Source organism: Chiloscyllium plagiosum, unplaced genomic scaffold (assembly GCF_037043375.1).
Source record: "Chiloscyllium plagiosum isolate Xiang-an unplaced genomic scaffold, Cpla_swu_hap1 HiC_scaffold_12, whole genome shotgun sequence".
NCBI lineage: Eukaryota > Metazoa > Chordata > Chondrichthyes > Orectolobiformes > Hemiscylliidae > Chiloscyllium > Chiloscyllium plagiosum.
Window position 1 is genome coordinate 30,319,781 of NW_028270150.1, and position 14,771 is coordinate 30,334,551.

Below are 14,771 nucleotides of genomic sequence, written 5' to 3' on the forward strand. Positions count from 1 at the left end.
CTACCAAGCCACCGCTGTAGATGAACAAAGTCTTCCATTCAAGTTAGGAACTTTCATTAAAGCTCGGACGCTCATATAAATGCTCCCTGTTGGACAATTTTCAGAAGTTTTGACGAAAAGTTTAGCATGCGTAAACAGGCGAAAAGCAGAATAATTGTTAAATATCATTTTGTCAAAAACATTAATATCTAATAAAGTCTGATTCAGACTGAAAGAAGGAAGTGTTACTTCTCAAGTTGAACCAGCACACACACCAAGCAGCGAGATCCACAGGCAGTGCACACATAAAAGAGAAAATGCATATGACTTACGTTACGCAGATAAAACATTGTTAAATTTTGAATCAGTCGTCATCACCGAATAATGTAAAAATGTAGGTAGAACAACTTGGTTAAGTCATCAGACGGAAGAATAATTTTCTCCAATTGCATCTGCTTCTTGTTGCATGGTTATTTAATTACTGCTTCATAGCAACCTGCTGGCAGCTGGCTTATGGTTCTACTGTGAAATATATAGGGATGGTTCCAATTACGCTGTTTTCTGTCTTAATCCAGAAACCAGACTACTGTACTGAAGCTGCAGTGGCTCATAGCAGTTGCAAATGTGTTTTTTAAATGGTATATAGGTGGGAGCCAAAGAAGGCTATTTGTTTCTCCTTCTTTACTATTTCCTGCCAATAGGTTGCTACAGGCAGTGGGGTAATATTTCAGCAGTGAACTGTATGCGTATTCATGCTGCTGATCACCATTGTCTTCCTCCTTGGCAATCACCAGACTGGGACACAGGGGAAGAGCAGAATCAGCAGCATGAGCACAGAAACTGGAACAGATCCACATTGCAAAAATATGAAAAACTTCAAAATGGGTCAAGAAAAACACTCCTAGGATTGAGGCAAGATTCTATAGCTCCCACTAGTGCTACAGAATGCAATAAGTTTTAAATTTTAATGTTCTAGTTTAGGTATATCAACACATTTATATAGTCTTAAAATACAGGATACCATTTGGCCCATTGAGCATGCACATTATGTCCCTTGAAAACAGTTCCACTTATTTTCTTTCTCCACATAGAGTTGTAAGGCTTTCTGTCTTTGAAAGTGCAATTAATTTCCTTTAAAAATTTACAATTGACTTTCCTTCCTCCTTTCAGCCAGCACATTTTTGCTGGTAACAACAACAGGGGCAAGTGTCTTCTCTTCTCCATGCTGGATCTTGCGCCAAAATATCATAAAATTGTGTCATCTAGTTATTAACACTCTGTTCTCACCCACCCCCCATTCCACACCACGCCCTCCCACTGCTGACCCCCTGCCTGTGGGAACAGTTTCTCTCTCAGTATCTGAAAAGTTATAAAACATTTTGCTGTTCTCACCTTCCTCTGCAGAGGATGATTTCATGCCAATTTGTGATGCTTTGCCATAATCCTGTTTCATTTTCATAGTGAAAAATGTTGTTGGCCTACAACATCTTGTCAGCCTGCTCTGCTGTTATTAGGAGTGGGAACCCTGCAACTTGTGTTTTTGTTTTCAGTTCCTATTTTAGGAGTTAAAATGTGTCATGTTCTAGTATATTACAAACCTTTAAGTCAATACTTTTAAAATTTGGATATAAACAAAACTCTGGAGATGGCAGCAGTAAATCATGTGATCTTTGGCATTTTGAGGTACAGACATACATGGTATGGAAAAATGTAAGGTTATGGGCTTTGGCAGGAAGAACAGAGGGACTGAATATTATTTAAATGGAGAAAGATCAAATTAATAAGGACTTACAGTCATCTAAGGAATTCCCACATCCCCTTTTCAAGCATTATTTATATTTTAAAAAACTACCTAATTCCAACCAGCTTCATTCTGAACAAAAGTAAACATCAAAATTTAATGTGTGCAAGATAAATATGAATGGATTCTCTGGACCTTGTGTTATATTATGATGGTTTCCTCATTCAAATTTAGACTGAGTAAATCTCAAGGTGTCAGCATCAACCCAGAGGACTGGGGGTCTCCTGATGAAGGTCTTATGTCCGAAACTTCGATTCTCCTGCTCCTTGGATGCTGCCTGACCTTCTTCAGCACCACACTCTCGCCTCTGAGCTCCAGCATCTGCAGTCCTCACTTTCTCCTAATAATCCAGAACCTCAAGCTCATGTTTTGCTGACATGAGTTTGAATCCTTCTATGGCAGATAGTGCAGTTTCAATTCAATAAAAATCCTGAAATAGAAAGCTATACTAAAGGTGGCCATGCAAGCATTGTGAATTGTTGAAAAAAAGCTATCAGGCCTTTTCCTCATCACTTATCTTCCTTTAGGGAAGGAAAGGTGCCATCCTTACCTGCCCAGTCTCCAGATCCTCAGCAGTGTTGCTGACTCTTAAGTCTTATGGGCAATTAGGGATGGACATTCAATAAGATCATGGCTGATGTGATAATCCTTAACTCCACTTTCCTGCCTTTTCGTCATAACCTTTGATACCCTTACTGATTAAAAACCTGCCTACCTCAGACTTGAACATACTCTGCATCCCAGCCTCAACAGCACTTTACGGTAATGAACTCCACAGCTTCATTATTCTCTGAGAAACAAAATTCCTCTTCATTTCTGTTTTTATTATGTGACTCCTTATTTTGGGACCTTTGGTCCTAGGTGCTTCTACAAGGGACGTCACCTCTCATTCTTCTAAATTCCACTGAATATAGACCCAACCTGCTCAATCACTCTTCAAATGACAGTCCCTCTATACCTGGGATCAGCCTTATGAACTTTCTCTGAAGTGCCTCCAATACCAATGTATCCTTTCTTTAATAAGGGGCCCAAACATTTTGCACAATTCCAGCTGTGGCTTGACTACTGCCTTTCATGTTTTAACAAAACTGCCCTTCCTATATGCTCTATTCCCTTTGAAATATAGACCAATATTCATTTAGCCTATTGTCTGCTGAGTTTTGTTGCTAATTTCTTTGTGATTCATTAACAAGGATTCCAAAATCCTTTGTTCTGTTGCTTTCTGCAGTCTTTCTCCATTTAAATAATATTTAGACCTTCTATTCTTCCTGCCAAAGCCTTTAACCTCACATTTTTCCATTTCATATTCTATCCAACAAGTTTTTGGCCACCCACCTAACATGTCTATATTCTCTCTGTAGATTCTTGTGTCACCCTCACCACTTACTTTCCAATTACTTTTGCGTCATCCACAAATGTGGCTATTGTACATTCACTTCTTTCATCCCAGTCATGAATATAACTTGTAAATAATTTTGGTCCTGGCACTTACCAGTGTGGCTCTCCATTGGTTACAGATCATCACTCTGAAAATGCACCCTTATTCTAACTCTTTGTCTTCAATTAGTTAGCCAATACTTTATCCATGCCAATATACTACCTCAACACCATGGGCTCTTATCTTAAAAAGTAGCTGATTGTGTGGTACCTCATCAAATGTCTTCTGCAAATCCAAATATATTACATCTGCTACTTCTTCTTCATCTATCCTGCTTATTACTCCTCAGAACATTCTAGTACATTTCTCAGGCATGATTTTTCCTTCATGAAGCCTTGCTGACTTTCCTTGATCATATTATGTATTGTAAATGCTTTGCTATTGCATCCTTTATGATAAACTCATATCATTTTCCTAAGAGCAGACATCAATCTAATCGCCTATAGTTACCTGTTTTCTGTCAGCAGTTTTCTGATCCTCTAAGACTTTTCCAGAAACTAAGGATTCCTGGAAGATTTCTACCTATGCATCCACTGCCTCTGTAGTTACTTCCTTTAACATCCTAGGATGCATCCCATAGTTAATCTGGTTGTGGTCTCATCTCCACTTTTCTACCTTCCTGTCTGTACTGCACCACCTATAACCTTTGACTTCCTTTGTCTATGAGTCACCCTATGTTTGAAAAAAAAAAGGACTTTGAATTTTAGAAGTCATATGATGAGGGAAACCATTTTGGTGCCATGCTTTAAAAATTAGCAAAAGCTACTTGTAGACAGTGGGAAGTCCATCAAATGCTATCAAACTAGCTGTAAGTTGTTAAAGCCGCCAAGGTAATCCATAGCAAAACTTGGAAAGTGGGAAGAGAATTCCCCAACTTGTTCCCACATTGAATTCATCAGAGGACCAGCCTTCTGGTAGTTAAATTACAGGAACCACCACAGCTTATTGAGAATGCTCCACCACTGAATTCCACTTCATCTTTAGCTTAACAACTTCTAACAGACCACAGGCAATATGAATTGAATATAAAAATAGAGAGGTTATGCTATATCCAGGGCATTAGTAAGACTACACCTGGATACTATGTACAATATTGGTCTACTCATTTTAGGAATGATGTAAATGTGTCAGAAACAGTTCAGAGAGGATTTATCAGACTGAGACCTGAATAGGCCCATTATCTTATGAGGAAATTTTGGAATGGCTAGGCTTGTATCTGCTGGAGTTCAAAGGAATAAAAGGCAACTTGTTTGAAACAGTTAACATCCTGCAGGGTCGTAACAGGATGGATACAGAATGCGTGTTTTCTTTCATTGGAAAATCTAGAACTAAGAGTCATTGTTTAAAACTATAGAGTTGCCCATTTAAGAAATGAAGCAATTTTTTAGATACAGAATGGTGAGTGCTTGAAACTCGCTTCCTCAAAACATTGTGGAAACAAAGTCTTTAAATATTTTCAAGACAGAGGTAGCTATATTTTTGATGATGAGGGGGTGAAGAGTTTATGGGGTAGACAGTAATGCAGAGCAAGGAGATCAGCCATGATGTTATTGAATGGTCAAGCAGGCTGAGGGGTTGAGTAGCCTACTCCTGCTCGTAATTCATACTTTCATTTATATATTTGTATGATAGGCCAGCCACAACGGAAATTAAAATAGTTATGATTTTTACCAATTGTTCACCTTTATATGTATCTAATCTTAGTGTGCACATTCGGAAGTGTTTGAGGCATGTGAGTGAGACTATGCATTTTAAAACTGGGGGCAAGTGATACCTTTCTTAATTTTTTAATTCATAAAAATCATTGCTGCTGGTATTATTTAATTTGGACACGCACTCTGATGGTGAGAAAACGCACACCTTTTGCTGAACAACATATTGTTTATGCACAGTAAAAAAAAGAACAGAAATTCTGTTTGTCACAAAATTAATTCAGTATCCTTAACTTCAAGCTATTTTCAGTCCTACATTTAATCTAATAATTACTGCAACTGCTAATTTAGTTGTTAATACATTGAAACTAGAAGATTTCAGATTTACTAACCATACTATGTTCTTTTAACGCAGTACTTTATAAAGCTTCTGTTTTTCCCATGGTCAAGAGTATAGTAATTAAGAAAAAGTAAAGATGTAAGTTATAATAGAATTTACATTTGTAATAGAATTTGCAACTTATAGTACACAACATTAAAAATAAAAGTAAGTAAAGAGTTGAACAATCCATTATTGAGATATCAATCTGTTTATGAACAGGTCAACTACTTAAAAGTGCATATCACCATTTTGGAGATGGGTGGGGCCCAGAAAGGATTTAGGATTCAAAGATATGCTCAGAACATTGTAGCTTCATCAAATGATAGCAACAATATATTTATGGCATAATTTACAACACAAGTTCTGCTGGTAGGACATAATGATGTTCATGTGCAACAAGTTATAAGGCATGATAACATCCTTTTAAATGTAATTGACTATGGCAGTGAAATAAACGACAATGATTTTGTTCTAAATTCTTAGTTTTACATTGTATCATACAACAGATATCCTGAAAAGAGATTAATACTCAATAACCATAACAGGTTTGCTGTGCTGTGGTGTAAACAGTAACTTATGCTACCTTTACATGCACATTAAAATAGAAGTAATACATTCAACACCATGAGCCTGTTCCACCATTCAATTATTATAAATAATGGTTAATCTGAACCTCAGCTCAATGAACTCATTTTTGTTCTGCATCCTTTGATATCCTGGTCATCAAAAACTCTTGATTTCAACAATGAAAACTTAGAATTGGTGCAGCATCCATGGCTTTTCTAATAACTGAGCATGTATTTGATTAATTATATGCAAGTCGAGGGCATGGTTTAGAATTGTTACTGGAGCACATACAAGAATACACTTATCAAACCTAGAGTAAGGGTTGAATTTGATGATATGCTGGTACTAAAGGGCTCTTGTGGCACAGTGTTAATATTTCTACTTCTGGGCTAGGTTAGTCTTGGCTCAAGTCCCACCTGCTGCAAAGGTATAGCAAAGCAGTTTGATTAAAATAACTGTGTTAGCGGTGAAAATGCCTAACTCTGGGAATAAATCTAAATTGAATGAAGATTAACTCTGGTTTAATTCTTCCCAGTGGGTTATCAGGATTTGAATGCTAGCATTTCCAAATCTCAATACAATTGTGTGATTAAAAATGCTTGCTTAATTTTGCATCTATATGGCCTGCTGCAAAATTTAAAACTTTGCCCTCTGCTGAATTATCAGCAAATAAAATGACCCTTTTTTTCCTGTTGCATAAGACCATAGACATAGGTGAAGAAGTAGGCCATTTGGCCCTTCAGGTCTGCACTGCCATTCAACAAAGTCATGCCTCATGAGATATTCCTCAACGCCACTTTCCTATCTTAAACTCTTGAATCCTTTACCGATTAAAAGTCTATCTATCTCAGCCTTGAATATACATAATGACCCAACCTTAACAGCCCATAGAGTCATACAGGCTTTTCAATGTTGAAATTGTACCTAACTCCACCACTTCTGTGGTAAAGAATTCCATAGACTCACTACACTTTGAAAGGAACAAATCAAACAACGGTTAGCAGAAAGTTGTGGGTTCATATTCAATTTTAAAAATTTGGACATGCAGCACGTTTTGAGGTGTAGTCTTTTGCCTTTTGCTTTAAAGGTCCACAGAATGTGAGTGTTGCTGGTTGGGCTGATGTTAATTACTGTCGTTGGTTGCCTTGGATCAGATAATGGTGAGCTACATCCTTGCCCTACCACAGTCCATGTGCTGTTTCTTTTTTGAAACTTTCTGGTGATTGTTAATGACTTGCTAGACCATTTCAGAATCATCCACATTGCTGTGGATCTGGAGTCACATGTAGGCTAGATCAGGTCAGGACAGCAGTTTCCATCTCTAAAGGGCATGAGTGAGCAAAATATTTCAGCAATTGACAATAGTTTCATGGTCATTGCTAGATTTACTATGGAAGACTTTTTATTGAATTCAAGTTTCACTATCTGCCATAGTTGGATTCAGACTCATTTCTCGGAGTATATGCTGAGGGGTTTTGGATTGCTAACCCTTTGATATTAACAGTACGTTGCCACTTCCCTTGAGAAAATGAGATGCTAAATTAAAACTCTCTCTCTTCACAGGTAAATGTAAAAGATCCTATGGCATTATTTTGAAGCAAAGCAATTCTCCTGGGTGTTCTGGACAATATTTATCCCACAGCCACTACCACTAAAAACAATACTATTTGGTCTTTACCTCATTGCTTTTGGAGAGACTCTTTTGTAGGTAATTTGACTGCTATGTCTTCTGCAAAATAGCAATGGCTACACCCTGAAAGTATTATATTGGCTATAAGAGCACATTGAGACGTTCTAAGTTTGTAAAAGGTACTGAAAGTAATGTGATTCTTTCTTTCCCTTTTACCCCATTGAGTCATTGAAACATTTTGATTAAGTCATCTGTCAATCTTTTATCGGCTCAAGTCAAGTTTTGCACATGTTCTGATAAGTTGACACCTTTAAAACCTAGTATAATTTTGTTGGGTCTGCACTGTGTCCCCTTTGGCCAATATATCCTCAATTACAGTGCCAAGAACTGAATGTGATATTCCAGATGGTGTCTGATCTAAGCTCTTTAAAACTGTGGTATGACTTCTTTCTCAACAAAGACCTTTGATTCAACTGAAATATGTTTTAGATGTGTTATCCCCCTCAGCACTCTAAAGCCAACTGTTTCCATTTTGCCACATTGTCTGTCTGTAACTTGACCGCACCGAGTGGCTAGTGAAACCTCAACACTTGCCTTTATTATTTCTATTGGCTTCTCTAGTGTTCATCTCCTGATTAACATGAATGTGTTAAACTATATCTGGGGTAATAGTCATCTTGATGGTATTTATCCTCCATAAACTCCAGCCTCTCCAAATTCTTTTGAATTTATCCATTCCAATATTAGGTCCATCCACCAGATGGGGGATGCTCCACAAATATCTCCCATCAATGATGGCAGAGACCAGTAAAACAGTGCTAAAGAAAGTGCTAAAGCCAAGAGAATTATCCATCTTGGTGTCCTCCTAAGATCCCCAGCAAATTAAGCCAATTTAATTCACACTATAGAATATCAAGAAATGGCTGAATACACTGGATACAAATAATGCAAAGGCTCTGACATCTTCTTAGTTATGGTACTGAAGACTTGTTCTTCAGAACTAGCCATGCTCATAGTCAAGCTGTTCAAGTGCAGCTGCAACATTAGAGTCTATCATTTGCCGAGAGGTGCGAGGGAGGAGGGAAGGACTTCTGGGAAGGTGAGTCTAACTGTTTAAAAGACTTGCTTCAGGCACCGGGGCCTCCATTTGCCGAGAGGTGCGGGGTAGGTTTTAAGTGGGTGAGATCTCTTTTCTTTTCTTCTCTTCCTTTGTTTAGTTCTGTATGAGCTTTCAGAGTAATGTGATACTGATGTTAGAGCAGTTGCATGTTCCTCCTGCAGGTGAAAGACACTTCACATGTCTCTTGATTGTCAACAAATTCATGGAAGGTGTTGACTTTGTTATGAAGCAGCACCTCCTCCACAGTCAAAGCACAAAAGAAGATGTGAGTGGGAGTAGTTATTCTGGAGTTGAGAGTGTGGTGCTGGTGATGAAGGGCTTTTGCCTGAAACATTATCTCTCCTGCTCCTCGGATGCTGCCTGAATTGCTGTGCTTTTTCAATTCTAATTTCCAGCATGTGCAGTCCTCACTTTCACGGAGTCATTTTGGAGGCCAGTCATCTCAGTCCTAAGATATTGCTGCAGGAATTCCTCAGGGTGATGATCTAGGCTCACTATCTTCACATGATTAATCAATGACCTTTCTTCCATCATAAGGTCAGAAGGAGGGATGTTTGCTGATGTTTACGCTATGTTCAGCACCATTTGCAACACTTCAGATACTGAAGCACATGCCAATATGCAGCATGACACAAACAACATTCAGGCTTGGGTTGAGATTAAGTGGAGAAAGTGAGGACTGCAGATGCTGGAGATCAGAGCTGAAAATGTGTTGCTGGAAAAGCGCAGCAGGTGAGGCAGCATCCAGGGAACAGGAGAATCGACGTTTCGGGCATAAGCCCTTCTTCTCCTGATCCCTGGATGCTGCCTCACCTGCTGCGCTTTTCCAGCAACACATTTTCAGCAGTTGAGATTAAGTGGTGCACACATAACATTTGCTTCACTCAGTTGTCAGGCAAAGATGATCTCCAACAAGACAAACTCTACCCATGCCTACTCAGCATTCATTGAATCTCCCACTATCAAAATCTGGGGGTTACTATTGACTACAAACTGACTTGACCAGCCATATTCATACTGTGACGGCAAGAGCAGACTGAGAATTCTGAGGGACAATAGCGTAACACCACTATGAAAGTATCTCCAACCATGGACTGCTGCAGTTAAAGTGTCTGGCTCGCCACGACTTTCTCAAGGCAAATTAAGGATGGGCAATAAATGTTGGAACAGTCAGCGACACCGTGATCCTATGACTGAAAATCAAAAACCATCCTCATCAAGAGTTAACCATTGACTCTGATGAAGATTCTCAGGAAAAGTTCTACTTTGATGAAGTCCTCGATATCATCAGAACAGATGGAGTCTTTTTAGTCAGTTTTGGCTGTGACTCTGGTACTGGAACAGAACCATTAGGAAAACAGGTTTGGAAATATCACAGCAATTAGCATCTTTCTGTTGTTAAAGTTTGTTCAGTATTGCCTTATTTTAACGAACACATCCTTCACCAGAAGGATGGATTCAAAGACACATGGATGCATACTAGGTCAAAACATTGCCACCACCCTTTAATTATGTGATTGTCAAAGCTAAAGATATATGTCTGCCTTACAATAACTGTTAACTGTTGGACAAAACATGGACTTGTTTAATTAGTGATGAACATTCCCTTAGCACCAAACTATTTTAATGCTCTTTAAGACAGGTAAATACCCTTTGGGATTGTTTAAGAAGACATGAATGCATGTAAAGACTATATTAACTAATCGGAACCGTCAAGCACACTACATGACATCTGGCAAGAGAGATGTCGAGTTAGCTGTCAAGGTGGTGAACAAAGGGAAGTGTCAAGCTGTAAAGGTTCTTCCCACTGTATTAGTGCTTAATGGTGGATTTCCTAACCTTTTATTATCATTGTGGGAGGTGCCTGTCAGTTCACGGTTTAGCTGACAGATCCAAGTGGTTGCAAATTTTTTGAAGTGGGATCATGAATTCAAATAAGAAAGTAGTGATTTTGTTTATCAATGCAAATGTGTTATCATTGAATAATGAATTCATGAATAGTTAGTCAAGAACTTTATTCAATCTCAGCCTGAGATCTGCTCCTGGGGAAACTGGGTAAGTGGGCATAGTGGTTGTGAAGGCAAAATATGGTGGTGGGAGGCATGAGTTGATACTAAGCTGTAATAGGGGCTGAATTGGGCTTTTGGGAGGGTTACATGAATGGTGGGGGAGTGTATTTTCACCATAGAGATAAGTTGAGGGTATAAGGGGCTTCATGAGGTTAGTGGAAGCGCATGGGTTACCATGGGTTAACACGGATCAGGCATGGAGAACGTTGTGGAGGTGTGAAGGCTGGAGAACTTCTCCTTGTTAATAGTTTTGGTAAGTTTTGAACTGAAGCAGAAGTTTGCCTCCACACTGTCAGCCTCTGCTCTCACTGTGGGGTGAGGGGTGTACCAGCCACTCGCTCCTCCCACCATCCCTCTCCCAGGAATGAAAGTCTAACCTTCCGAAACATTTTCTCTCAAAGTAAGTTTGTGGAGCTGGGAATTGTTCTGAATCTGCAGTCCTACTCTGGGAACAAAATCCGAAGCTAACATTCCAATCCGACTCACACTGTGCCACTCCCATGTCAGTGGTCTGAAGTCAGGACTTTTTGATTCAGAGAGAATCCTGCAGTTTCATTTACTGAAAGTCCACTGCCTTTAAATGCCTCAATCCTCTATGTTCTGGAAAACATCTTGTTACACAAAACATCTTGTGTATGTGTTCTATTCTTGCACCATCCTGTTTATCCTAATCCCTGTCTTTGCCAACTTACTTTGGCTTCCAGTTATTTAGTGTCTTCAATTTAAAATTAATATTCTAGTCCCATCACAGCTTTTCCATTCCCTATCTCTGTAACTTCCCCAAATCTTAAAATTTCTCTGAACTACACTGGGTCAAAAACTCTAGTATCCTATTTTGTAAAGCAAAACCTGCATTTTGAATAATTAACTATGAAGTAGGATTCATGCTTTCATGATCTGTTCAAGCCCCAAATGTGCAACTTGTGTTAGTTCAGTGAATACTGGACTTTATGGTTTGTTTTCTTTCAATTAAAGGCATGTTGTTTGTTGAATACATTTCATCACCATGGTAATCATTTGCCACAGAACTGCCTTCATTTGCTTTTCCAAGTGGAAATCCAACTTCTAATGTGTTACCATGTAGCTCCTGCGCTAAAAAAGTTCAACACATGATCACTCATGATATTGCCTGTGGCCTGTTTGGAATCTGAAATATTGCTGTGATATTTTTATGTAGTTTGACTTCAAATCAGGGAGTGGAGCCCTGCACAAGGCAAGCAAATGTGGCCTGAGAGGGCGCTGGGAAATGGAAGATAGGGGATTTGACTGTGGAATCTAGGAAATAGGTCTGGGGAAAATAGTACAGCAGAGTTTAGGGGTTGCCATCAGCCAGGAGTGAGAACTGGGGAAGGGATAAAAAGGAGAGACTGGAACAAAGAATTGCAGGCACAGAAAGAGGCCTTGAAAGAAATGGGAACTTACCCACTCAAGCTAACATATTTCAGCTTTCAGTGTATTCCAGTGTTTCTAAAGATATAAAAGCAGCTGGAATGTTGTCCACAGTTCTGAGCACTGCCCATTAGCAAGGGCATGAAAAACAACAGAGAGTGAAGAAAAGATATATGGGAATGATTCCAATGATGTGGAACTTCAGTTTTGAAGGTAGATTGGAGAAGTTGGTGTTATTTTTCCTAGACAAGTGAATGTTGAGAGTGAATTTGATCGGCAAACTTGAAAACCATGAGCAATCTGGACAGAGTAGATAGTGAGAAACTGTTTCCACTCATGAACAAATCAAGAACGAGAGAGCACAGATTTCAAAGAATTGACAAAAGTATCAAAATGGAGATGGCTATAAAACCTTTACATGCAGCAAATGATTAGTGTCAGGAATAGACTGTAGGTAGGTTCAATTGAAGAATTCAAAGCAGAATTGCAGACTGTTAATATAAAAAGGGAGAATGTGAAGGATGATAGTGAGAAGTAGGAGAATGACACTAAGTGAACTGTTCATTTGGACAATAGATACAATAGGCTGAATGACCTCTTTCTCTGCTGTAATGATTCTGTGGTTCTGCGATTTAAAGCAAAACTTACATTGAGCATGCCAAAATTTGCTTTTAAGCCTTGGCCATTTCAGTGGAAAGCTATTGAGAACAAAAACCTTAGGGGAACCATTTTTAGACATAATTGGATTTTAAAAAGTATATAAGTCATGAGAACAAGTTGAAGCATGAACTTTCAACACATGCTGAGTTAACTTTGAAAACAATGATGTTAAATGAACTGTTGTCCAGGAACTATAGCAGCAAACATAATATGCGAGCTAATGCATGTAGACAGCTGGAAGAAAATGTGCAATAACCCGCTTCTCCTGCCACACTGTCAGACATTTATTCATTATCTTATAGCTGTGATTAATGAATTCTCTAAAATTATGGTTCTGCCTAACTTTTATGGACCTGTCTGAGACCAAAGGACACACAGGAGAAAGTGAGGTCTGCAGATGCTGGAGATCAAAGTTGAAACTTTATTGCTGGAACAGCACAGCAGGTCAGGCAGCATCCAGGGAACAGGAGATTCGACGTTTCGGGCACAGGCCCTTCTTCAGGAATGAGCAGAGAGTGTTCAGCAGGAGAAGATAAAAGGTAGGGAGGAGGGACTTGGAGGAGGGGAGTTGGAAATGTGATAGGTGGAAAGAGGTCAAGGTGAGGGTGATAGGTCGGAGTAGGATGGAGGCGGAGAGGTCAAGAAGAAGACTGCAGGTCAGGAAGGCGGTGCCGGGCTGGAAGGATCCGGCTGAGACAAGGTGGGGGGAGGGGGGATGAAGAAACTGGTGAAGTCCAAGTTCATCCCCTGCGGTTGGAGGGTTCCCAGTCGGAAGATAAGACGCTCCTCCTCCGACCGTCGGGTTGTTGTGGTTTGGCGGTGGATGAGTCCAATGACCTGCATATCATCGGTGGAGTGGGAGGGGGAGTTGAAATGCTGTGCCACAGGTTGGTTGGGTTGGTTCGTCCGGGTGGCCCAGAGGTGCTCTCTGAATCGCTCCGCAAGTAGGTGGCCTGTCTCCCCAATATAGAGGAGGCCACACCGGCTGCAGCGGATGCAGTAGATGATGTGGGTGGAGGTGCAGGTGAATCTGTGGCGGATATGGAAGTTTCCCTTGGGGCCTTGGAGAGAAGTGAGGGGGGAGGTGTGGGCGCAAGTGTTGCACCTCCTGCGGTTGCAAGGGAAGGTGCCGGGAGTGGTGGTTGGGTCGGTGGGGGGTGTGGATCTGACAAGGGAGTCGCGGAGGCAGTGGTCTCTACGGAAAGCTGATAGGGGAGGGGAGGGAAATATATCCTTGGTGCTGGGGTCTGTTTGGAGGTGGCGGAAGTGACGGCGGATGATGCGCTGTACATGGAGATTGGTGGGGTGGTAGGTGAGGACCAGTGGGGTTCTGTCCTGGTGGCGGTTGGAGGGGCGGGGCTCAAGGGCGGAGGAGCGGGAAGTGGAGGAGATGCGGTGGAGGGCACCGTCGACCACGTCGGGGGGGAAATTGCGGTCCTTGAAGAAGGAGGCCATCTGTGTTGTACGTATTTTGAACTGGTCCTCCTGGGAGCAGATGCGGCGTGTTGTCCGTGTTGTCCGTGTAGTAGATGTCCGTGTTGATTCGGTCGTCTGAGATAGAATCAACCGAATCAACACGGACATCTACTACAAACCAACCGACTCCCACAGCTACCTGGACTACACCTCCTCCCATCCTGCCCCCTGTAAAAACGCCATCCCATTCTCCCAATTCCTTCGTCTCCACCGCATCTGCTCCCAGGAGGACCAGTTCAAAATACGTACAACACAGATGGCCTCCTTCTTCAAGGACCGCAATTTCCCCCCCGACGTGGTCGACGGTGCCCTCCACCGCATCTCCTCCACTTCCCGCTCCTCCGCCCTTGAGCCCCGCCCCTCCAACCGCCACCAGGACAGAACCCCACTGGTCCTCACCTACCACCCCACCAATCTCCATGTACAGCGCATCATCCGCCGTCACTTCCGCCACCTCCAAACAGACCCCAGCACCAAGGATACATTTCCCTCCCCTCCCCTATCAGCTTTCCGTAGAGACCACTCCCTCCGCGACTCCCTTGTCAGATCCACACCCCCCACCGACCCAACCACCACTCCCGGCACCTTCCCTTGCAACCGCAGGAGGT

The 14,771-nt window shown here is 41.1% G+C and overlaps 1 protein-coding gene across 4 annotated transcripts in view; it reads right to left on the bottom strand.

Moving 5' to 3' along the window:
* The window catches only part of LOC122555371 (exosomal polycystin-1-interacting protein-like), a 69,456-nt gene that overhangs the window by 14,839 nt on the left and 39,846 nt on the right, over positions 1–14,771 (bottom strand). The window contains exon 1 of one of the 4 annotated variants that reach the window (XM_043701310.2): positions 312–729. The exons of 2 other annotated variants lie outside the window; for them this stretch is intronic. The gene's annotated coding sequence lies outside the window, so the exon portion shown is untranslated. Of the gene's footprint in view, positions 1–4; positions 149–311; positions 730–14,771 lie in introns of those variants that run through there. One more of the 4 variants, XM_087992587.1, reaches the window with a different exon arrangement.